Raw genomic sequence first — 24,025 nt, 5'->3', positions numbered from 1 at the left:
TTCAGAAACCATAGATTGGATATTACCTCACCATTAGAACATCAGTCTTGATTTCCCTTTCTTGGCTGCATTTAGGGGCTAGATGCCAGCTCCTCCACAACTATGTAATGGCGACAAGAAGGTGATAGAAAGAAAGTCCACCACAGTTTATGGAGCCTGCAGAAGCCAGTGTTCTTGACACATACTGTCATCCTGTTGTTACAAGTATTATTTTTATAGTGGAGGAGGAGGAAGAAGAGGAGGAGATCAAATTTTTTAAAAAACGATCTCATCTTTTTAGGTGAGAAGATGGAGAAGATGATTACATTTGCTTTCAGCAAACCAATGGAAAAGTCAATTCGCATGATCTGAAAAGGAAAATGAGAAGCTAATTGTTCTATACCAGGCAGAATTTAAGAAATACAATTCCTAAGGACTCCAGTGGATACAGCTCTGGTTCCTGGACTTCATGTTTTGGCTTGGTCTTTCTCTTTTTCAATTTTGTCACTGGTAAGACTGGTCCCACTTCACCCATGAGGAGGAAATTTACACATTTCCAAGGCTAAAATGCTGAGTTAATTAGAGAAAGTGATGTTATTAACTGAATGGCAATAGAGAAGCAGCAGAATTGAGGAAGGAGATGATAAGTTTGTTTTGGGGCATGGTGAATTTGAGATTTCTTGCACAACATTCACACTGAGGTTCTGATGAGCTCTGAAGTTGTCACATGTTAACTAGAAAACAGATCTCCCAGGCGCGGTGGCTCACACCTGTAATCCCAGCACATTGGGAGGTCGAGGCGGGCAGATCACTTGAGGCCAGAAGTTCAAGACCAACCTGGCCAACATGGCAAAACCTTGTCTCTACTAAAAATGCAAAAAATTAGCCTGGTGTGGTGGCAGGTGCCTGTAATCCCAGCTACTTGGGAGGCTGAGGCACAACAATCGTTTGAACCTGGGAGGCAGAGGTTGCAGTGAGCCAAGATCACACCACTGCACTCCAGCCTGGGCAACAGAGTAAGACTCTGCCTCAAAAAAAATAAAAGAAAAAGAAAACTGGGATCTAAGCTCAGGGCATCAATCAAGTTTAGTCTGGTAGATTTGATTGGAGGATAAAATTAAAGCCATAATCTTTGGTAAAACCATCGTTGGATAAGGTGAAGAGTTTTTTTTTTTTTTTTTTTTTTACAAAGGCTGTTTCAGGGCACAGCTAGATTATGCTACATTAACAACCCCAAAATCTCAGTGACTTAATACATGACAGGTTAATTTCTCATCCATTCTTTATGTCAAGAGCTGACTATGAGTTCTGCTCAGCCTCATTTCACCCTGGGATTTGAGCTGATAAGCAAACCACCCACCTGGAACATTGCTAGTTTCTACAGCAGAAAAAAAGGGGGATCTCACGCTGGCAATTAAATGTTCTAGCCCAGATGTGACAGACATTATCTTGCTCATATATCACAGGCCAGGAGTCATCACATAGCCCCACTCAACCACCAAGGAGGCAGGAATTGTCATCCAACCATGAGTCTGGAAAGAGGCGTGCTGCCATCAGTGAGCCACGTGAATAACTACCTTAAGGCCCAGGGCAGAATTCATATAAACATGCTGCTTCAGAGATGTAAGAACTAAGAGTTAGCATAGAAAGAAGTTAATGAAAGCACCATCAGACATAGGAGGAGGACCAAGAGAGCAAGAGTCATGGATGAGCAGGAGGAAGAAGAGGCAGTAAAGAAAGAGGCAAGTGATCAATGCGGTAGTTTCTGATAGGAAGGTGTACCCGGCCCAGTAGGACAGACAGATTTAAGAAGGCCAACCAGTTATCTCATAAGGAGAGCTTCAAGATGGCACTCATCTCCTTGATGGATTTCTTAGGAGCACAATTTCTTTGCCTCTGCCCAACCCTAACACCACATCAAACCTTAGTTATTATGATGCACACATGGGGTTGCCTGTTGCCACTGAGCATTCTAAATGTCTAATCCAAACCATCTTGCTCTGGTGGCATTCTTACTAAGCAGACTACTGCTTATGGTTTGGCTTCCCTTGACTATCTATCTTCTGTAAGAGAAAATGTTAGTCATACAGACTTAGAGCGTTTCAGACCACATGACAACTCCACCGTTAATTGGGTAAGTTTAAAACCCAGTATTCTGATACTTCAGTGTGATGAACTTGGTATATATGAGTCTCCAGCCAAATGGTTCCACCCTTTATATGCAGGCAATTGTAAGGCCCATGAGCCTTATGTGTAATATTAGATTTTTCTGTGAGCACTTAGCAGTAAAGAAAAGGCCAGTAAAGGCAAATTTCCTACTGAAGAGAGACAGAGCGGGGAATAAAAAGAATTCAAGAAAGGGGAGAGCTGGATAACAAGGAATTAGGCAGTAAACAAAATAGGGAAAACAGAGACCATGAGTGGAGATGGCAATTTCAGACATTTAAAGAATTTGGTGGACTTTTTGTTTTTGCTGAATTTAAAATGGGACTGCAGGCCCAGCGTGGTTTCTCACACCTGTAATCCCAGCACTTTGGGAGGCCAAGGCAGGCAGATCACTTGTGGTCAGAGGTTCGAAACCAGCCTGGCCAACATGGTGAATGGTGAAACCCCATCTCTACTAAAAATACAAAAATTGGCTGGGCATGGTGGTGGATGCCTGTAATCCCAGTTACTTGGGAGGCTGAGGCAGGAGAATCACTTGAACCTGGGAGGCGGAGGTTGCAGTGAGCCAAGATTGCACTCCAGCCTGGGCAACAGAGCGAGACTCCATCTCAAAAAATAATTAATTAAATAAAATAAACTGAGACTGCAGTTGTTTACAGACTACGAAGTGAGTATAATTTGGCAAAAAATTAAGGTTATTGATGGTGGCATGAAAATACCAAACCTGATTATATGCCAGAAGCCAAATATATATCAGATTTTTCTATTTCTAAAAATAAGCATGCTGGGAATTGCTACATAAATTATATTAGGGCAAGATTATATACTACAATACTGTATACAATGTGCATTATAATAAATTATAACACATTATAAAATGATACAATACACTTCAGTCATCAAAACTAGATTGTTAGTGATTATTACATGACACAGGAAAAAAAGATGGCTGCTATATAATGTTCAGGGAGTAAAACAGCAGGATTTTTTCGAAATATGCCCACTATTTTATCAGCTTTGAAAAGTAGAAAAGACTGGAAGATCTCAAGAATGAGTATGGAAGTGATAGTGTGATTATGACTGATTTTTATTTTATTCTTTATACTTTCCTGTGACATTCAAATTTTCTATAATGAACTTAAGAGTTCTTTTATGATAATGTAAATTATATAGAGAAGCATGCTTCCATTAGCAATTCTGTTTTTCAATTATTTTTGTTAGTTATACTGGAATTAAAAACTCATTTGATACATTAAATGTAACATTCTTAAATGCTGAGGGTATATATACTCCCAGCTGCTTTTAAAATGAAGTTGTAATTAGATGGAATAAGAGAATTGAGACTAGAAAAGCTCTCTGAAGGTAATAGCAAAGGCATAAAATATCCTATTTCAAATATTGTGAAATACTATATAAATGGCAATCTTTGGGATGTATTTTACAAAATACCACACATATAAATTAAAACTTGACTTTAGATCCACTCATAGGTTTTAATACAAATAAGCAAACCAATAATGAAAATAAGATTATAGAGGCAACAGTGCACCTGCCAAGGAGAATATACTATTTTCTTTTCTTTTTTCAAGACAGGATCTCGCTCTGTCACCAGGCTGGAGTGCAGGGACACAATCACAGCTCACTGCAGCCTCGACCTCCAGAGCTCAAGTGATCCTCCTACCTCAGCCTCTCAAGTATCTGGGACCGTAGGCACGTGCCGCCACACCTGGCTAATTTCTTATTTGTTTGTTTGTTTGTTTATTTTAGGGACAGTATTTTACTATGTTGCCCAGACTGGTCTCAAACTGCTGGACTCATATGATCCTCCCACCCTGGCCTGAAATGCTGGGATTACAGGCGTAAGCCACCACACTGGGCCTATACTATTTTCAAATAGTGGAGCCATGCATTACATACTTGTAACATATGTATAAACTAACAATTAATGCTAAGTATAGTTCCAAGCTCCATTTGGCAACATAGAATAAATGGAGGGTTTGCTCACATCTGATGATGACTTTCTCTGTGAAGACTGAAGTAAGATCATCTGAATGTAAGGAAGCAGTGTGAAGCTCGGAAATTAAGGAAGCTAGAGATGCTTAAGGTAGATTTGCAGAGAATAGCAGAGCATGTCCACCAGACAAATGTTATAGGATTGCCAAGGCTTAAAGGTTGAGACCTGGCTGTGGATGATTGAGACGATTCATGTATTTAATGATACTAATAGAATGATCCCCGTGAGCAAGCTGGACTCCTAGGATGCAAAAAGAAAATACATTTATTCTTCACCTCCAACTGCCCATTAGAATCTTCTTTTGGGCCAGTTCTTTTCCCCTCCCTGACTTCAAATGAAATAATAGAAAGGTCTTTGGACTCTCTGATCATCTCAGATTATAAAATGCCCTCTGGTCACTTCAGCTCCAAACCACAACCTCGGTTTATAAGTTAATCTGCCCAGAAACTCCCAACTTCATTGCAGGCTTGGCAATGCTTTAGACTAAGAGGCCTATAGTGGGGAATGAGATACCCATCTCTGTGTTGCCTTTAATGCTACTTCTCCCTGACCCTGACTTTGTTTCCCCAGCACTTAGCTACCAATGGGTCTTCCAGGATGGGAAGCAGAGACAGCAGGAAGGGAAGAGGAAGAAATGTCTTATTTGACCTTTCTTATAAGATATGAGCTGGTGTAGCTGCCCTCGGGCTCTGGCTGATGTTTCAAGCTGACTTTTATGCTCTTATTTCAGTATCTGTGGCCTCCTTAGACACTCACCGTCTGGACCTGTCCGACTGGAATTCCTTCACTCAAGTAGTACGTCTCCTTTAAGCATCTGTTTACAATCTCCCTCTACTTCTCTGTCCAGTGAGACCTTCATCCTCTTTTTGTCAAGGACACCTCCTCCATTCCAGGAAGCCTTCTGGGTTAGAATTCCTTTTAAAACAACTCAGACTCACATTCCTACTGTGGATTTTATTTGATCCCCAGAAAAATACAATTTTGGCCTGGCATAAGCCAAAAAGTGCTTACATCCTAAATGCAGTGCTCTGCTGTGCTGACACAGTTCACTTCAGCCAGCCTCTCACTCAAAGACTTTCTCTTTTGGCATGAGTCAATGCCTGCCTGTGTCTCCAGGTTTCAAAAGATACCTATCAAGATCTCTTTGAAGTTCTCACATGGTGGAGGGTCTGGGGGCGGGGTGGTAAGGAGTGTCATATAGGGAGAATTCACAGCTAAAGGTAAAGTACAGATCACAAAACCTGTTTTCAAGCACGTTCTTTAGAAGTCACTGGTAGATGGGCTAATACTTTGCCTTGGAATTTGACAGTATTTGGCATCTTTGGTTTTGGGGCCTCAGTGAAAACTAGAACAAAGAGTTCTATTTTAACTCTATCTTCCTTCTATGCAGTTTCTCCAGTGCTGCTCAGCCTCCTAGTAGAAGAGAAAGATGGTTGGGTTCAAGTTGTGTCAAATAGAAATGATAAAAAATAGAGCAACAAGGGGCTTTGAGCTCTGGCAAGAGTGATTGAATTGATGCATCATAGAATCAAACTGGAGAAGGAAGAAAGGAAGAAGATCAGTGGCTTAAAGGGCTCAGAAGGTTGGAGAATGTAGAAAAAATAGTTGAGTAAACATTCTGGAAAGATACCTTAACAGCTGATTGGCTAAAGGAAAGGGAGACAAGATACAGTGGAACGGTCTTTGGGGTTCAGAGCCTTGTGGATGAGACAGATTATGGAATCATTCACAGGATTAGAGTACTGGGGAGGAGAACTGGTTTTCAGGGCATAAAGATGAACTTCATTTTGAACAAACTGAACAGGAGAGGATAATGAGACATCTAAGTGGCATGGAGGGCTGGAGTTCAGAAGAACCACAGGATTCAAGACAGACCTTTCAGAGTGAAGACCTGAAACATTACTGGGGGTCAGGATTCAGTGACACCTCCAAAGAAGAAAGTGAGAAGACTGAAATGCAGTCTTTGAGGACCATTTTGTTAAAGGAAAGGGTATGACAAGAACCTGTTAACACAGAAGAAATGGAGTTCTCTGTCATCCAAGACAAAGAGCTGCATCTGAGTCAAGGTAATCTGCTCTGAATAGTGCTTCATCCAAAAATATCTCCCCTTTTTTCCCCAATCATTTTTATTGTCTGGTTATGCAAATAAACCTACCTCTTAAGCCTCAGGTTCCACACCCATAAAATAAATACAATATTAGTATCTACCTTCCATGGCTGTGACGAGGATATAGTGAGGCAAGGAGTGATATGCCTGGCACAGAGTACAAACCCAACCAATGTGAGCTACCCTTATCATTGTCGTTATTATTATTCATCAATTTGCCTCTGTTTAATCAATAATCACTCCTTTACAAGATAAGTATCCCAGACTTCCAAATACTTTGCCATTTTTTTCACTCATCACTTAGCCTTTCTGTCTGATGCAAATGGCATGGAGAAAGAGAGAATGACTCAAACATTCAAACATCATAGATTGCTGTTACCTTGGCATGGTTAAGATAAGTATGTTGCTGTCAGGATACTGGTTTGACTCTCAAGTCTGATGTTCAGTGGTTACTCTTTCCTCTTAAGGACTATGCTTAAGGTTTAGAGACATCACCATCATCTAGATGATGGTTGCTCAGTTGAAACATTTATTTGCTGTATTGGTTTTCTATTGCTGTGTAACAAACTTAATGGCTCTAAACAACACCCCATGTATTAGCTCGCAGTTCTGTAGGTCTGAAATCTGGGCACTACACGGGCGAAATCAAAGTGTAAGTTGTGCTGTGGTTCCCTGAGATGCAAGGCCCTCCTACAAGCTCATAGTTGCTAGAATGCAGTTCCTTGTGGTTGTAGGACTAAGGTTCTGCTTTCTTAATAGCTGTTGACTGGGGACCTGTCTCAGTTCCTAGAGGCTGCTCCTCTCCATCAGCAGGTCACTACATAGCTGTATGCTTTCTTCCAGGCCAGCAGTTACATTTCTCTCTGATTTCTTCCTCTACTAACAGTCAGAGAAAAGGCTCTGCTCTTAAAGGACTCACCTGATTGGGGCAGCCCACCCAAGACAACCTCCCAATTGCCATATAGCATCATAATTAAGAGATCGATACCTCATCAGATTCCTATCTTCCACCCACACTCAAAGAGGAGGGGATTACATAAAGGCAAGGGTCGTTGGAGGCCATCTTAGAATTCTGTCTACCACATTTACTTATGGAACAGTGTTTATGTCCTAGGCATTGCACAAAGCACTGTAGGGGCAAAGATACATTACAGTTGACTTTGAGATGTTCATGCTGTAGTCCTTTAACCACATGTGGCTAATGAGCATTTGAAATGTGGTTGATCTGAATTGTGCTGTGCTGTAAGTGTCAAATGCACAGAGGATTTCAAAGAATTAGTAACCAAACAGACTATAAAATATCTCATTAATATTTGTGTAATGACTACATATTAAAGTGATAACATTTAGGATATGTTGATCTAAATAAAATATATTATTAAAATTAATTTCATCTGTTCTGTTTACTTTTGTAAAGTGTCTACCAGGGAACTTCCAATCACATAAGTGGCTTTCATTATGTTTCTGTTGGACAGTGCTGGTCTAGATCAAGAAAAACAATAATCACTTCAGAGTGTACTATGTGCCATGACAGGAGAAGCCAGCAGGGTTTTGGGGTCATGAGAGGGAGTGGTCAGTTTAGCTGGGGAAGAGAGTGAAAATAGGAAAGACTTCAACTGTTTGGTTTCCTATTCAGCAGACAAGGTAGAGTATGATTTTCTATGCAAAAAAATCCTTTCCCAAGAGATAGAAATCCTTGATATAAAACTGCAGAATAATTACTAGAGACTTTTTATTTTAGAAGGCACAATTCAGAGCAAAGTTTTAAAACAAATACAAATGCCCAAATGCACATTAGCACTTTTCTGACAAACCTTTAACTGTTCTACTTCCGCCTGCACCTTTCTTGTCTTTCTCTTGGACACCAGCACGCACAGCTAACTCCCTCTCTCTGAGATACTTTGTAGGGTCAAAAGCTTCCAGTTGCTCATCACCAAAAGCAGCCTATCTTCAAAATTCCTCATAAGCAGTGATTCTATGGCTTTTGATCTCTCCAATAGAGGGCAGCTATTACCAGTTTAATTGGAGAGTAATTACCTTCTTGGCCCTCCCACTTAGCTCAAACAGCTCTCTTTGGCTTCCTAGCTTACGACAAATCAGAAAAAGAAAGAAATATTGAAATGTGTTATATAAAACTTTTTTTCTAGTGGCTTTTTGTCCCATTGGGAGTTTCTCTATCAATTTTTGTTGTTGTTGTTTTGGACTTGGCCATGCTTCCCAGAAGGATCCATGTGAATATTTTGTACTCATTAGACAAATACTTTTTTTTATTTTATTTTTTGAGACGGAGTCTCGCTCTGTCGCCGGGGCTGGAGTGCAATGGCCGGATCTCAGCTCACTGCAAGCTCCGCCTCCCGGGTTCCCACCATTCTCCTGCCTCAGCCTCCCGAGTAGCTGGGACTACAGGCGCCCGCCACCTCGCCTGGCTAGATTTTTGTATTTTTTAGTAGAGACGGGGTTTCACCGTGTTAGCCAGGATGGTCTCGATCTCCTGACCTCGTGATCCGTCCGTCTCGGCCTCCCAAAGTGCTGGGATAGGCCGGGTGCGGTGGCTCAAGCCTGTAATCCCAGCACTTTGGGAGGCCGAGACGGGCGGATCACGAGGTCAGGAGATCGAGACCATCCTGGCTAACACGGTGAAACCCCGTCTCTACTAAAAAATACAAAAAACTAGCCGGGCGAGGTGACGGGCACCTGTAGTCCCAGCTACTCAGGAGGCTGAGGCAGGAGAATGGCCTAAACCTGGGAGGCGGAGCTTGCAGTGAGCTGAGATCTGGCCACTGCACTCCAGCCTGGACTCCGTCTCAAAAAAAAAAAAAAAAATGCTGGGATTACAGGCTTGAGCCACCGCGCCTGGCCTAGACAAATACTTTTACATGCAAATGGTTAATACTTGTTAAGTACATGCTATGTATTAGATGCCTTGCTAAGTACATTTTATTTTTCAGCTCAAAAAAGTGACAATAATAATATAACACTAAAAGTTAGAGTGCTTGCTATATGCCAGCTACTTTTCTAATCTCCTTTTATTTGTGATGAAGTTAATTTAAGGAGTTAAGGCTCAAGTGAGTCAAGAGATGAGAAGTGGTAAGAATAGTGTCTAGCACTAAGTATTCAATAAATGTTAATTAATATTTAATCCTCACAAAGACCCTGTGTCATAAAAAATATTGCTATTATTCCTATTTTACAGATAAGTAAACTGAGGCTTAAAGAACTTAAGGTCCTTGCCCTAGATCAGTTGTTCTCTTTAATGTGCCGCAAATATCATCTGGAGGGTTTCTGAAAACACAGATTGCTGGGCCCCACCCTGAGATTCTCATGAAGTAGGTCTCCAGCGGGCCTTGGGGATTTGCATTTCTAACAAGTTCCCCAGTAATGCCCATGATGCCGCCCAGAGGATCTCACTGCTCTGGATCATTGAGTTAATAAAGATTTCACCCCTGGCCGGTCACGGTGACTCATGCCTGTAATCCCAGCACTTTGGGAGGGTGACGTGGTTGGATCACCTGATGTCAGGAGTTTGAGACCAGCCTAATCAACATGGTGAAACCCCATCTCTACTAAAAATACAAAAATTAGCCAGGCATGGTGGCAGGTGCCTGTAATCCTAGCTACTTGGGAGGCTGAGGCATGAGAATCGCTTGAACCCTGGAGGCGGAGGTTGCAGTGAGCCAAGATTGTGCCATTGCACTCCAGCCTGGGCAACAAGAGCAAAACTCCCTCTGAAAAAAAAAAAAAACAAGATTTCACCCCAGCTCTTCATACTCTGCATACTCTGCACCAGTATTCAACACTCTCTCTTTGTCATGTTATATTAATGGAACTTGAAATGTCTAACATTCAAGCTAATGTCAGAACTTAGACAACTTTAAGTAAAGCATAAAAGATTTTAAAGAGACAGTAGAAAATGGCTGGCTCACATTAGATAGGAAAAGTCTGAGCCAAACAGAGCATCAGCTCTCTTTCTAAGGAGCATACCATTCATAGATTCTCATGAATAAGGGTCTTTTGCTCACTTCCAGCATTGCTATTTTTTAAAGTTTTCTGTTTTAGCACCTCATAGATGAGTTTTAGCTACCCATGTATGCTGGCAAAGCTGAGTAATATCTGTCCTGGATAGGTATGTAGATGGACCTTGCCACGCAACTTATGGCTTGTTTGTGTAGAAGAGTGATACACAACACGTTCGTGAGAAGCGTTTTCTGCAGAAAGGAAAGGAGGACTGTGGGATTAAGAGGAATTCACAATGCTTTTAATTAAAAACCAATGTTTGTGTTCTTAAAGAAATTTTTGAAGCAATCCTAGCAAAAATTTTTGAAGCAATTCTAGCAAAATGTTGGGATTTGTTAAAGCTGACCGGTAAGTACACAGACATTTATTATACTCTTCTGAATATTTTTCTAAATCTTTGAAATGTTTTCTAACTACATATTTTTAAAAGGCCCAACGCCTTCTATTTACTAAAAACAAAAACAAAAAAACAAAACAAAAAACAGAGAGCACAAACAGATATAGCCCCATCTCCCACAGGAATTACTGCCCCCTAAAGCAAGTAGCCCATAATCAAATAATCACAGATAGGCATGTAGTTACAAACTGCGATCAGTTTTACAAAGCTAAGGGCTAGAGTGCTATGAAAGCTTCTAACCCTGGTACCTGACTAGGACTCTGAGTCAAGGAATGCTTCTCCGAAGAAGTGGAAATTCAGCTATGAGCCGAAGGCTACATAGGTGTTAACTAGGACACATGGGTTAGGGTACAAAAAGAACTATAAAAAGGCCAGGTAAGGCCAGGCGGAGTGGCTCACACCTGTAATCCAGCACTTTGGGAGGCTGAGGCAGGGGTATCATTTGAGGTCAGGAGTTCAAGACTAGCCTGGCCAACATGGTGAAACCCTGTTTCTGCTAAAAACATAAAAAAATTAGCTGGGCATGGTGGTACACACCTGTAATCCCAGTTACTCAGGAGACTGAGGCAGGAGAATCGCTTGAACCCAGGAGTCAGGGAAATAAAAGAAAAAAGAAAAGAAAAGAGAAAGAAAGGAAGGAAGAGAGAGAAAGAAAGAGAAGGAGGGAGGGAAGGAAGGAAGGGAGGAAGGAAGGAAGGAAGGAAGGAAGGAAGGAAGGAAGGAAAGAAGGAAGGAAGGAAGGAAAGAAGGAAAAAGAGAGAGAGAAAAGGGAGAAAGAGAAGGAAAGAAAGAAAACAGAGTGGAACTACAAATGTTAAACCTTGAGTATTAAGGATCTGTTCTATAACCAGTGTCACAATGGCAAACTAGCTCTCCAAAACATGTAATTAAATCAGAAGAAAACTATGATTTCAATCTAACCTTGAGTTTATAAATCTCATTCATCGTTTGCCTCTTTATGCATAGAATGAGGAATCCCTTGAAGGGATAAAATGATCATTATTTTATGAAATGAGGTCTTTTTATGATCAAGATTTAACTTATGCTCATTAACGGTTATAGCTTTCTAGTTTCATTGTCAGGGTGTGGGGACACAAAACATCTGCCATCTGCTTGCTAGTGGTTGCTGACTCGTAAAATGGCATTTTCCCTCTTTTTACATAATCATCACTGACACTGGTTAAGTGATTTGACTTTGCCTTTTTAACACCTAGTCCTGAGCCTACTGTGAGGAGTCATCTAGTAAGTCAAATATCTGTGTAACTACCGTAAGCATTTTTTATATTCCAAGTTTTTTCCTCTAGGACCTAAGATTAATTCTACCATTAAAATTTTAGGTACCTGATTTTCTAGAGCCACTCTAGGTACTGGCTTACTGTATGCAATTGTCTGAGGTCCTCAGGTATCCCTGGCTTTCTAAAGAAGTTTAAAAGAAAAATAATAATAATAATCAGGGCTGATGCTATCTCATGATTCCCAGTTTGGTATACCATAGCTGTTTTCAAGCTTTTATGCTTCAGGTTATACAGAAAGTAGAATTTCCCAATTACAAAGTTTTGTTTTGTTTTGTTTTGTTTTTAAGACTGCAATGCAAGATTGGTCCCTCTGACAAAGGGTATTAGGCAGAATCTCCCAGCGTCATTGACAATGGGCCACAATAATTTCTCTTCTAAAATATTCCTACATGATTCATTTATTGCACTAAATAAAAGTGAATGGTGGCACATGCTCACATGGAATATCATTTGAAATCTCTCCAAGGGCTTCTTATTATTTACACCCCATTACAGTAATTTACTGTTATATCTTATTCACTCGTGCTTGCTTCAAGAGCTGTAATTAGAACCTGGAGAGCCATCCAGGAGCACATGGCCATAGGTTGGCCATATTGCTCCAAGAGACTTTCTAAATTTTTATTATGGACATGAATTTTCAAACATACCCCAAATTAAAGAGAACAGCAGAATGAACCACCATGTACCCAACACTTAGCTTTGATAATTATCAATTCATAACTTTTCATGATCTCACCCCCTTTCCATTCACTCAGTCATGTTTTAGATTCCAGAGAGGCTTTCAAAGGAAGTCATGGAATCTTCTGTGGCAATAACAACCATTCACATTTACTCCTGGAGATGTAGACTTTCTTGTGGTCTTACAGTTTGATCACAGCCATCAAAGGAGGAATTAACACATTCCCCCAGGCACTCTATTTACATACTCAGGGTTTTTCATCAATCATGTAAAAGAGGGTTACATTTTCAGGTCACACCAAAGTGACTCATCAAGCCAGAGGGGTGAGTCATGGAAGACATATGACGCTTTCCAGTTTAACCTGCTGTGCAACTGTGAACACCTGTAATAGTCATCTTACCATAAATCTCTCCCTGACCTTTCTGTGACCAGAGAAACTGCTTACCAAATCCTGAATCCTACCTGTATAGTAAGAAATGATTTCAGTGTTTATTGCAGAAATCCCCTATTTGGAGAATTTAAATTTAAATCAAATTCAGAGGCATATTCATATCTTACTTTAGAAGTAAAGCAAATCATTGGGAAAAGCACTGGGGGAGACAGACTGAGATATAGAAAGAGAGATTCTCTTTCAATCAGCAATTCTGTGTCTATTAGTTTTTCTTGAAGAAATAAGCAAGTCTTGAAAGATGTATATATTGGGTGTTTATTGCAGTAGATTGAATATTAGGAAAATCTTGAAAACAATTATCCAAAAATTTAAGACTATGAAACTAAATTATGAAATATTCATACAATGAAATACTATGAAGTCTTGAAGAATGATAGGAAAATGTGATATATTGTTTTAAAAGTTGTATCTTCAATAAATAGTGAAAAGAAGGAGATATCAGAAAAACCTACAGATTAAAAGAGACTTACAAAACTTTTTTTTTTTTTTTGATGAGGGAGACAGGTTCTCATTCTGTTGCCCAGGCTGGAGTGCACAGTGTGATTAGTGTGATCATGGCTTACTGCAGCCTCAACCTCCTGATCTCAAGTGATCCTCCTGCCTCAGCCTCCCAAGCAGCTGGGACTATAGGTGCACACCACCGTGTCCAGCCAGGGAACATATTAACCAGGTGCAATGTGCTGCATTGCCCTCATAAGTCTAAGCATGTACACATACAGAATATTGAGGAAATGTAAACACTGACCAGTTACTGAATTATACTATGGAATTTTTATAATTATTTTTAAATGTGATAATGGTATTTTTTTTTTTTTTGAGTTCTATATTTAGAGAAAAAAATGCTATGCTGATTGGGGAATGTAAGGATATAGATGAAACAAGATTGATGAAGTTTGAAAGTGTATTATACACTTCTGTCTACTTATATACATGTTGAAAATGATTCATTTGTTAAAAGGTTTTTTAAGCTATAAAACAGTATGTATACTGTGACCCTATTTGTTAATTTATTTTTGTATCTGTTTTCTTCTTCTTCTATATAAAACATGACAATATTTTGATGTAAACATACTTTTTACTTTTTCATGTATTTATTTTTTGAGATAGGGTCTCACTCTGTCACCCAGGCCTGAGCGCAGTGGCATGATCTTGGCTCACTGCAGCCTCTGCCTCCCAGGTTCAAGCGATTCTTCTGCCTCAGTCCCTGAGTAACTGAGATTACAGGCATGTGCCACCATGCCTGGCTAATTTTTGTATTTTTAGTAGAGACAGGGCTTCACCATGTTGCCCAGGCTGGTCTTGAACTCCTGACCTCAAGTGATCTGCCCGCCTAGGGCCTCCCAAAGTGCTGGGATTACAGATGTGAGCCACCGCGCCTGGCCCAAACATACTTTTTATAATAAATAAGTAATTTGACAACTTGAACTGATTTACACTAGATATTAATCTCTCAAAATTTGTTGTTTTCCCATTATATCTAATATACTACTGAGTTTACAGTTCGTAAACCATTAAAAATGACAGCGTGAGATGGACTCACATGTGATCTCAAATTAAGATCTTCTATTATCATAAGGCCCGTCCATCAGTTATGAGGTGATTTTTATCCTGTGACCAGGGAGCCTGATAATTCGTGCCTGGGGCAAGCAAGCAGATCAGGACAACTCATGTGAAACCCCAGACTTTCCAGTTTTCATACAAAGCTGGACCTTCATAAACAAAACAAAGAAGGAAACTGAGCATCTTAACAGGTGAATCTAGGGGAAAAAACAAACTAACAAACGAACAAAAAAAACTCTTTTATATAAATGATTTGAATAATTTAGAAACATTTAAGGGCCATTTTGCCTAAATCAATAAGAAAATGTGATTGGATTGCCCTAGTTACCAATTTTGCTCTTTCAAGATGGCTGGATTTACTTCAGCTCTCAGACAAAAAACCAAATCACCACACCATAACATTTTCACACTCCTAAAAGAAGCTTTAAATTTTATTTATGTATTTGTTTATTTTTGAGACAAGGTCTCTCTCTTTCACTCAAATTGAGTGTAGTGGCATGACCATGGCTCACTGCAGCCTCTAACTCCTGGGCTCAAGGGATCCTCCCAACTCAGCCTCCCGACTAGCTAGGACTACAGGCACGCAACACCATACCTAAATTTTTTTTATTTTTTGTAGAGATGGGGTCCCACTGTGTTGCCCAGGTTGGTCTCAAACTCCTAGATGCAAGTGATCCTCCTGCCTCAGCCTCCCAAAGTGCTGGATTACAGGCATGAGCCACCACACTCGGCCAAGTTTTAAGTGGGCCTTCCTGAAAGTAAAAGTGACTGTGTGCGTATACAGTAGAACTGGAATAAATTAAATGTAATGAACTTCTCACATCAGCCTCTGGTGATGGGTGGGCTGTACTATGTACTTACTCTTACTTAAAGACCCAACCACACGGCCTGTGTGCAGGAAAGACAGCAGTTTGGAAATTGGAGGGCTGTGATTCTGCTCGTGCCCTCCAAGGCTCCAAACTGACTAGAAAATTCTGCTTTGCTTCTGGTGTTCGTCTCCCCTTGCTAGGTCTCTCAACTGCAGGCCCCGAGCCCTATCTCAGGTAACTAAGTTCTGCCCCACTCGACTTCTGAATCCAAGTTCATCATCTGTCCAGAGTGAGTCTTTGCCACACCAGAGTGGGGTGTAGTGGGCCTTGCTACCCTGCCCTGTAGCCAGATGGGTAGTAGGTCTGGAGGCTTCTCCCCTGACCCCTTGTCATTCACAATAGCACCTTGGGACTTCAGTTTTGGTTTTCTGAATGTTCCCCTGGCCCATACCCAGGGAGAAGCCCAGAGTCTCAGCCCCCTAGAAGTGGCCCCTTTTCTTCCTGTAGTAACCACAGGCTGAGGTCTGGCTCCCTTTGTAAGGGACCACCTGAAACCACACTGCCCCCTCCTGGATGCCATTCCTTTTGCTATGACATCCATGCAAGCAACTGGCCGCCCCTCTCCACATAAGACACCCAAAATTTTTCTTGGAATAGGATTGAACTCTAATTTGCTATACTTGTAAAACATAATTAGGACTGTAGGGTATGCCTCAGTGGTAATACAGAAGCAGGAGCCGACTGATAAATTTTCAGGATTTTTGCAAGTTGGACTGTTAAACACCCCAAGTATTAAAAATTTGAGTCATATAAATTTTAATTAATCTATACTAAAAATAAAGGTCATAATCAAAACTCATCACTTCTTCTTACATTTTACTACTGCCTATGCTCTGGGTTATTTACATTGACTGTAGTGTTATTTGTATGGTGGAAATTACTCCACTTATCAAATCATGGTTGAATTGCAACCATCGGTTGGCTATGGAGACAAGAGTTCAGTAAAAATCAATAAAAGCATTCTGTGAGAGTCAATTGGCCATATGGGACTTAAAGGGTACTGCATATTTTATTATTATTTGTAAATGGCATGCTACTCCTCCTTTTTTGTATCAATAAAATTTATAAGTTGATGTATTTTTTTTTCCAGAGAACCCATAGTTAAGCATTTCCCAGAACCCCACTATATACCATCTACCAGACTGTGAGCCCAGTTCTATAGTCTCATCCACTCCTTTGGTTCTACTCACCTCCCACATTGACTTTGAGACTGTTGGCGAGCAGGAGGCTCATACCACTCTTGATTTATCTCATCCATGTGGCGGGACATCCATTAACATAACACACCTGGCTTCAGCTCCCCACCACACTCCTCTAGGCAAACTGACTTACCCGGTTGGTGAATTTGGAAGAAAAACTGTGTCATATATAGCTTAGCTCTTTTCCTTTTCTTAGAAGCTACCCGCAGTAGGGGCATCTTTCTCCAGAGGCAAAGCCTGCCCTATTCTGGTGTTGCCTGAGGCTGATGGGCAAGTCGGTCAAATCCCAAAGTTTAGTTGATAAGAACTGCACTTGCTTGAAGATAGAAGTTATGCTTTCCTGGCCGGGCGCGGTGGCTCAAGCCTGTAATCCCAGCACTTTGGGAGGCCGAGACGGGCGGATCACGAGGTCAGGAGATCGAGACCATCCTGGCTAACATGGTGAAACCCCGTCTCTACTAAAAAAAATACAAAAAACTAGCCGGGCGAGGTGGCGGGCGCCTGTAGTCCCAGCTACTCGGGAGGCTGAGGCAGGAGAATGGCGTAAACCCGGGAGGCGGAGCTTGCAGTGAGCTGAGATCTGGCCACTGCACTCCAGCCCGGGAGACAGAGCGAGACTCCGTCTCAAAAAAAAAAAAAAAAAAAAAAGAAGTTATGCTTTCCTAAGTAGCACTGATCAGTAAGGAGCTACCCGTGGGTAGTAGGTATGTTGGCCTCCATCTCCTGACTACTTTATTTCTCAATTGGCTCAAAAATTGAATGAAGAAAAGGAGTGCTCTTTATTGGCCCCCTTAGAAACTCCACAGTGGTCCTGTCCCATCAGCCTTTGCTCCTGAGGTCCCAGAATGCCCTGTGGCCATGCTCATGTTTCTTGGCACACATAAGCTCTTCCTTCACCCCTGCCCCCCTTGAAACAGAGTCTCGCTCTGTTGCCAGGCTGGAGTGCAGTGGTACAATCTCAGCTCACTGCAACCTCCGCCTCCCGAGCTCAAGCAATTCTCCTGCCTCAGCCTCCCGAGTAGCTGGGACTACAGCTGCGTGCCACCATGCTCAGCTAATTTTGGTATTTTTAGTAGAGACAGAGTTTCACCATGTTAGCCAGGATGGTCTCGATCTCTTGGCTCGTGATCCGTCCACCTCGGCCTCCCAAAGTGCTGGGATTACAGGTGTGAGAGACTGTGCTCGGCCATTAGCCCTTTCTAAAAGAAGAAAAACTGACCGGCAAATTTATTTTATTCTAATCCCTTTATTCTCAATATGTACATGTAATAATCATAATGTTTACATAATTGAGCCCCTTTTATATGTTAGATATTGTACATACAAATAGCAAACAGGCCTTGGAAAACAAGCGTTATTATCACTTTACAGATGAGGAAATTATGTCCTAACGTGTTTAAGTAACTTGCTCAGGGTCACAAAGTGACTGAGCCAGTTGTTGGATGCCAAGGCCCTTGCTCTTTCCACCACAATTTCTCTCCCTTCCCTTTCTCTTTCCTCCACCCTCATTCCACCATCTTCCTTCCTCTTCTCTTCTCTCACCCTCTCTGCCTCCGAGCCATCTATGACTACCTTTCCTCATTGCCACATTTTCTAGCCCTTTAACACGTCAGAAAATTGAAGAAGCATTTGAAACCTCAGATATTTCAGTATATTTAAAAATATCTACAAAATCTTACCCCAGCAGCTGGGCCCCCAAGAAGCCTGGCAACAAGCAGTAGGAAAACTGTGGCTGTCTTTTTAGTATCCTCCTCAGGTTTCTCAGGAGGAATGTCCAGCATCCCATTCGAGGTCCTCAGGGAGAAGGTCACAAAGAAACCAGTACATACAGAGAGAGAGGCCACAGGACTTCATCAAGCTGGGGTCCGCCCAGGCATGACCTGGGAGCTGGGCCCTGTGTGAAAAATGCAGCCTTTCCTCAGATGGAATGTGTGCCCGTTACTTCTGAATCAAGGTTTCTTTCCCTGGGGTCATTAGTTGTGTAAATAGCTCAGGGACTGAGCAAATAGTTTAGCAATTACTTGGGGGAATGACTGAGAGAAGAAGAAAATATGTACATATCATGCATTCTCAACCAGGTAGTATTGCCCCCAGTGGGGTGAAAATTGGTTCTTGGGAACTCAAAAAAATCCAAAGTATATCTATGATACTAAAATTTCATAGAGGGGTTGATTAAGAAAAATATGTCTTAACAGGCTCCTTAGGAGAGCAATGATTTTTTTAATGGTTGAAAAATATAAATGAATATAAAGAACTTAACATAGCATGTGACACATAGTAGGTATTCAATACATGAGAATAGTTTCTATTATAGTCATCAGTTGTTATTATGATTGTCCTACAACCTAATTAGATAAATCATCCAGACCCATCATAGTTGGGGCAGAGAATGTTGTACTGTGCCAAGTTTACAGATGAAGTTAGCTTTTGGTGGATTTTGCCTGAGCTAGAGGTTAGAACTACCCAGGGTTCTAGAAAATAGAAAGATTTTTGCACACTGCTGGGATGAGCAGAAACATTTGTGTACACAGTGTTAAAATAGAATTTTAAAAAGGGGTCATGGCATGAATGTTTAGGCTGTGTTCAGACTTTCACAATGCCTGCTATCATCCTCTGGGGAAAGGACATGATTAAGGAATGAATGTAGGGTTGGGGAAAATGCTGGGCAACTTCTCATACATGCTACATGTGCTCTGTGGGTTTGTAAAAACCTAAATATCCAATGATTATTAGTTTTTTAGTTAGTTAGTTTTTTTTTTTTTTTTGAGACTGAGTCTTGTTCTGTCACCAGGCTGGAGTGCAGTGGCATAATCTTGGCTGACTGCAACCTCTGCCTCCCAGGTTCAAGCAATTCTACTGCCTTAGCCTCCCAAGTAGCTGGGACTACAGGCTCCCACCACCACGCCTGGCTAATTTTTTGTATTTTAGTAGAGACAAGGTTTCACCATGTTGGCAAGGATGGTCTCCATCTCCTGATCTCATGATCCACCCGCCTCGGCCTCCTAGAGTGCTGGGATTACAGGCATGAGCCATCGCGTCTGGCCCCCAGTGATTATTCTTAAAACCTATGTTTGTATGACTCTCAGTGTGCAAATGTACACTTATTTAAGTGTAAATTAATTAAATGTAATTAAATGCAATTTAAAATGTAAATTAGTTCAACAATTGTGGAAAGCAGTGTGGTGATTCCTCAAAGAACTAAAAACAGAACTACCACTCAACCCAGCAATCCCACTACTGGGTATATACCCAAAGGACTATAAATTGTTTTACCATAAAGACACATGCATGTGTATGTTCATCGCAGCACTATTCACAATAGCAAAGAATCAACCTAAATGCCCATCAACCGTACTCTGGATAAAGAAAATGTGGTGCATACACACCATGGAATGCTATGCAGCCATAAAAAAGAACGAGATCATGTTCTTTGCGGGAACATAGATGAAACTGGAGGCCACTAGCCTTAGCAAAATAATGAAGGAACAGAAAACCAAATACCACATGTTCTCACTTATGAGTGGGAGCTAAATAATAGGAACACATGGACATGTAGAGGGGAACAACAGGTACTGGGGTTTACTTGAGGGTAGAGGAGGGGAGAAGGGAGAAGTTCAGGCAAAAAAAATGTTGGGTACTAGGCTTAGTACCTGATTGACAAAGTAATCTGTACACCAAACCCCCAACTCACGAGTTTACCTATGTAACAAACCTGCACGTGTACCCTAAACCTAAAATAAAAGTTAAAATATCTTGTAAAAAGTGGTTTCACATATAATATCTTATGAAATCATCATAATAAGCCTCCAAAGTCAGTATTAGATCCCTACCTGAGGGATGAGGAAGCAGAGGTTCAGAGTCCTCTCAGTTATTTGTTCTTTTTAGCTACCCAGTAGTAAGTATCAGAGCAAGCTTTATTTCTACTGTACTCCATCACATCTTTAAAATTCCTTTCCCACAGAGGAGGAGGACATAGGAAATGGTAAAGCTATGGAGCAAAAGTCACATATTGAGACTTGGGGACTCCCTGGTAAGGGATATGATAGTGCCTGTAAATGGACATAACCAAACCATGTAAGAAGTAGCTATTATATTCACAGAGTATGAATCTAGCATGTGGCAGAACCTGCTGAGGCTGGTCAAAGTCATCTACTGCCAAGTTATAGGGAAATGAAAACCCATTGAAATAGAATATGGAAGCATCATAAGATGCTGTGGAGCTTGGGACATAAAAGACTTAGGAGCCCAAACATTGAGAATAAAAATATAATATGAAAAATCAATGACTAGGTACACAGTTGGTGCTGGATTTTATTTTAAGGCCATAGCTTCAAATGTAGGAATGACGGCTATTTGGCTAAAAGTGGAGAGAATTTTTCAAAGACTGAAAAGAATGTGTTTAGTCAGAGACTAACTCATCTGGCCAGAAGGGCTGTAAATGGAAAACAGATGGGAAGGGAGAAAAAAACACCTAGATAAAACTGAAACGGGTTTCCATGGATGATATTAAGGAGGGCCTGGGAAGAATTTCAACAGTGAGGGAGGTGCCGCGTAGTTCAATGAGAAAACAGCTGGGAAGGACATCAGAAACAAAACATAGACAGCAGATGTCCAGATATCATGCACAGAACATGAGCAACGTGGTAACCTTGAGATTACAGCACAGGGTGACAAACAAGACCTCATAGATACCACTGAGAGTTAGCGAGCTGGAACAGATCCATGGGAACATAGCGATAGAAGGGTGTGCTGTGTACAAAAGACCTGTTGAGATGAGGAGAAGCAGCACTGTAGGCTGTGATAACAATAGATTCAGAAGAATCCCTGAACACTTGGATGGAGATGAAAGGACAGAGGAACAGAAGTGATGTTTTTGTGGAAGCACTGCTGAGCCACATGGAGGAAAGCCACAAAATTGGCACAATACCCACGATTAATGAGGATAAGATTCAGGGTACTTCATTCAGATAAAAGCAGAGGTTTTCACTTGCCTCTCTAATAATTTTATGTCCTAGAAGATAGAGGAAGAAGTAAAAATAACTGTGCTCTGACTGATTCGAATACATAGGAAGAAGTCACGCAGCAGAGTGGAAAGGATGAGAACTAGAGAATGTGCCTGTCATCTTCAGGGGAGAGCCTGATGGAGCTAGAACAAAGGTGCATACAGGACTTCAGGAAGTTAGGCTCCAAAATATTTTAAGAAAATATGGCATAATTCCACAAGTTTCTAGAAAAGAAAACAGTAACAACAAGCACTCAAAAACATGGCTTTGGATAATTCCAATGAGAAGAAAAGAGAGAAGGGGAGACTCTCAAAGAAACTAGTGATGGCATAGAGCCCTTTAAGCAAGGATGTAGAATGGATGTTCAAAAAGATGGAGGTAGATGATCACTGCATGAAAGTGGCAAAGAACAACAGAAATAGTAACAGGGATGTTAAAATCCTGGAAGGATCAAAGCATGCAAAAATGGGAAGGATGAGAGAGTGTTATGGGGCCAAGGGGATTATGATAATGGATGGTAGAAAGTATGAACTATTTCTCAAATGATGTCACATTCTTTTAGGCCCTGTCAAGAACTGTGATTGTAGGACTAAAAAGGTTGTATAAAAGTGAGTAAGAGTGTGTTGAAATCCAAGTTTGGGGAAATGTTACTGATACTCCTTGAAATCTAATCTAGGATCAAAGTTTCTGGTCCACAATCTGGGAATCAAAGAGTATACATTTGCTGATTTTCAAACTTTCTTATTCCTAAGTATTATGAATTGCATTTCAGCAAGTTGACCTTCAAATTCATCTTGCAGAAGCTTGGGAGTGAGCTTGGGAGTGTAATTCATTTGGGTGAGAAGAACGGATTCCATTTTTGGATCATCTGCATATTCTCTTTTATTATCAGAATTTTTCAATTGGATATGTCCAGCTTAAAGCTTAAAATTAGCTAACTAGCTGCAGAAGGACAGTTTCCAAGGTCCTCAGCAGGATGCTGTGTATCTTTAGGTAAAGAAATGTTACTTAATTAAGGTATTCTATCTTTAAGAAAGCAAATTGCAATGTATCGGAGTTTCTTAAAAACTTTTAGAGTGGCTCTTCATGAAAGAACTAGTAAAAGTGCCTTTTATAATGGTTATGGAATTTTCCTCTAATTAGTACACTATTTCATAAAGTTCAGAACAGGCAAAACTAATCTGTGAGGATAGAAACCATAATAGTGGTTGCCAGGATAGTTGGGAGGGAGTGATAGAAAGAAAAGGAACACTAGTGAACTTCCTAGGATAATAGCATACTCTTATTTTTCTATTGGGGTATTGGATACATAGGTATATGCAATGGTCAAATCTCATTATTGTATGTTAAATTGTCACTGTATGTCATTATACCTCTGTAAAAATACATACAAGTATATAAATCTGGGCAGTGATATGAAAAGAAAAAGAATGACTTTTCTCCCATGACTTGACAGTAAATAAATGAAGTTAACATAAACAGTTAAGGAATCAGATAAAAGCAGAATCTCCGAGTTTGAAATCAGCAGTGTTCCCTAAGTAGATTTGGGAAAATGTAAGTCTTACCAACACCCTCAAGTTGTTAATTTTCTATTGGCAAGGTCTTCCATATGGAGAAGGTTGTACATTGCTACTTTCTATCCTGGTTCCACTGGCACTAGGTACCAGTGATTTCCAAACTTCCATGCACATATATATCACCTTGGATACTTGTTAAAAATGCAGACTCTGGGTCCACACCTGGAGATTCCTGTACAGTAGGTTTGGCTGAGTGTCTAGGACTTGCATTTTAATGATCATCCTTGATGAGATTGATGTAGGTGGTCCATGGACCTACACTTGGAGAAACATTTCATTAGACAATCAAATCATAAAACTACCACCTACTTGCTCTAATTTCAGGCTCTCCAGACAACCCTCCAATAATAAAGGCTTTTTCCATGGCTTCATGGAGAAAATATGTTGCTTATATCAACCTGTATTCCAGCCCATGTGCTAGCATTCTTTCTCATTCTAAATAATAAACAGGCATTGGCTTTGTATCCCAGTCTGATGAGCTTGCTAAATATCGGTTTGTCCCAATAGATGGATGTGCTTACTATGTGATACCGAAAAATCATGCCTCTGGGCTTGCATGACTTGTGCTAAATTTACAGAGATAAAGAATATTTCCAAAATAGGATCTCTTTTTAAAAACTCTATGCCTATACTATAAAGACACATGCACACATATGTTTATTGTGGCACTATTCACAATAACAAAGACTCGGAACCAACCCAAATGTCCATCAAT

This window comes from Trachypithecus francoisi, unplaced genomic scaffold (genome assembly GCF_009764315.1).
Source record: "Trachypithecus francoisi isolate TF-2019V2 unplaced genomic scaffold, Tfra_2.0 Lachesis_group16, whole genome shotgun sequence".
In the NCBI taxonomy this organism is placed as follows: domain Eukaryota; kingdom Metazoa; phylum Chordata; class Mammalia; order Primates; family Cercopithecidae; genus Trachypithecus; species Trachypithecus francoisi.
The sequence above is the reverse complement of the archived record's forward strand: the minus strand, read 5'-3'. Positions refer to the sequence as shown.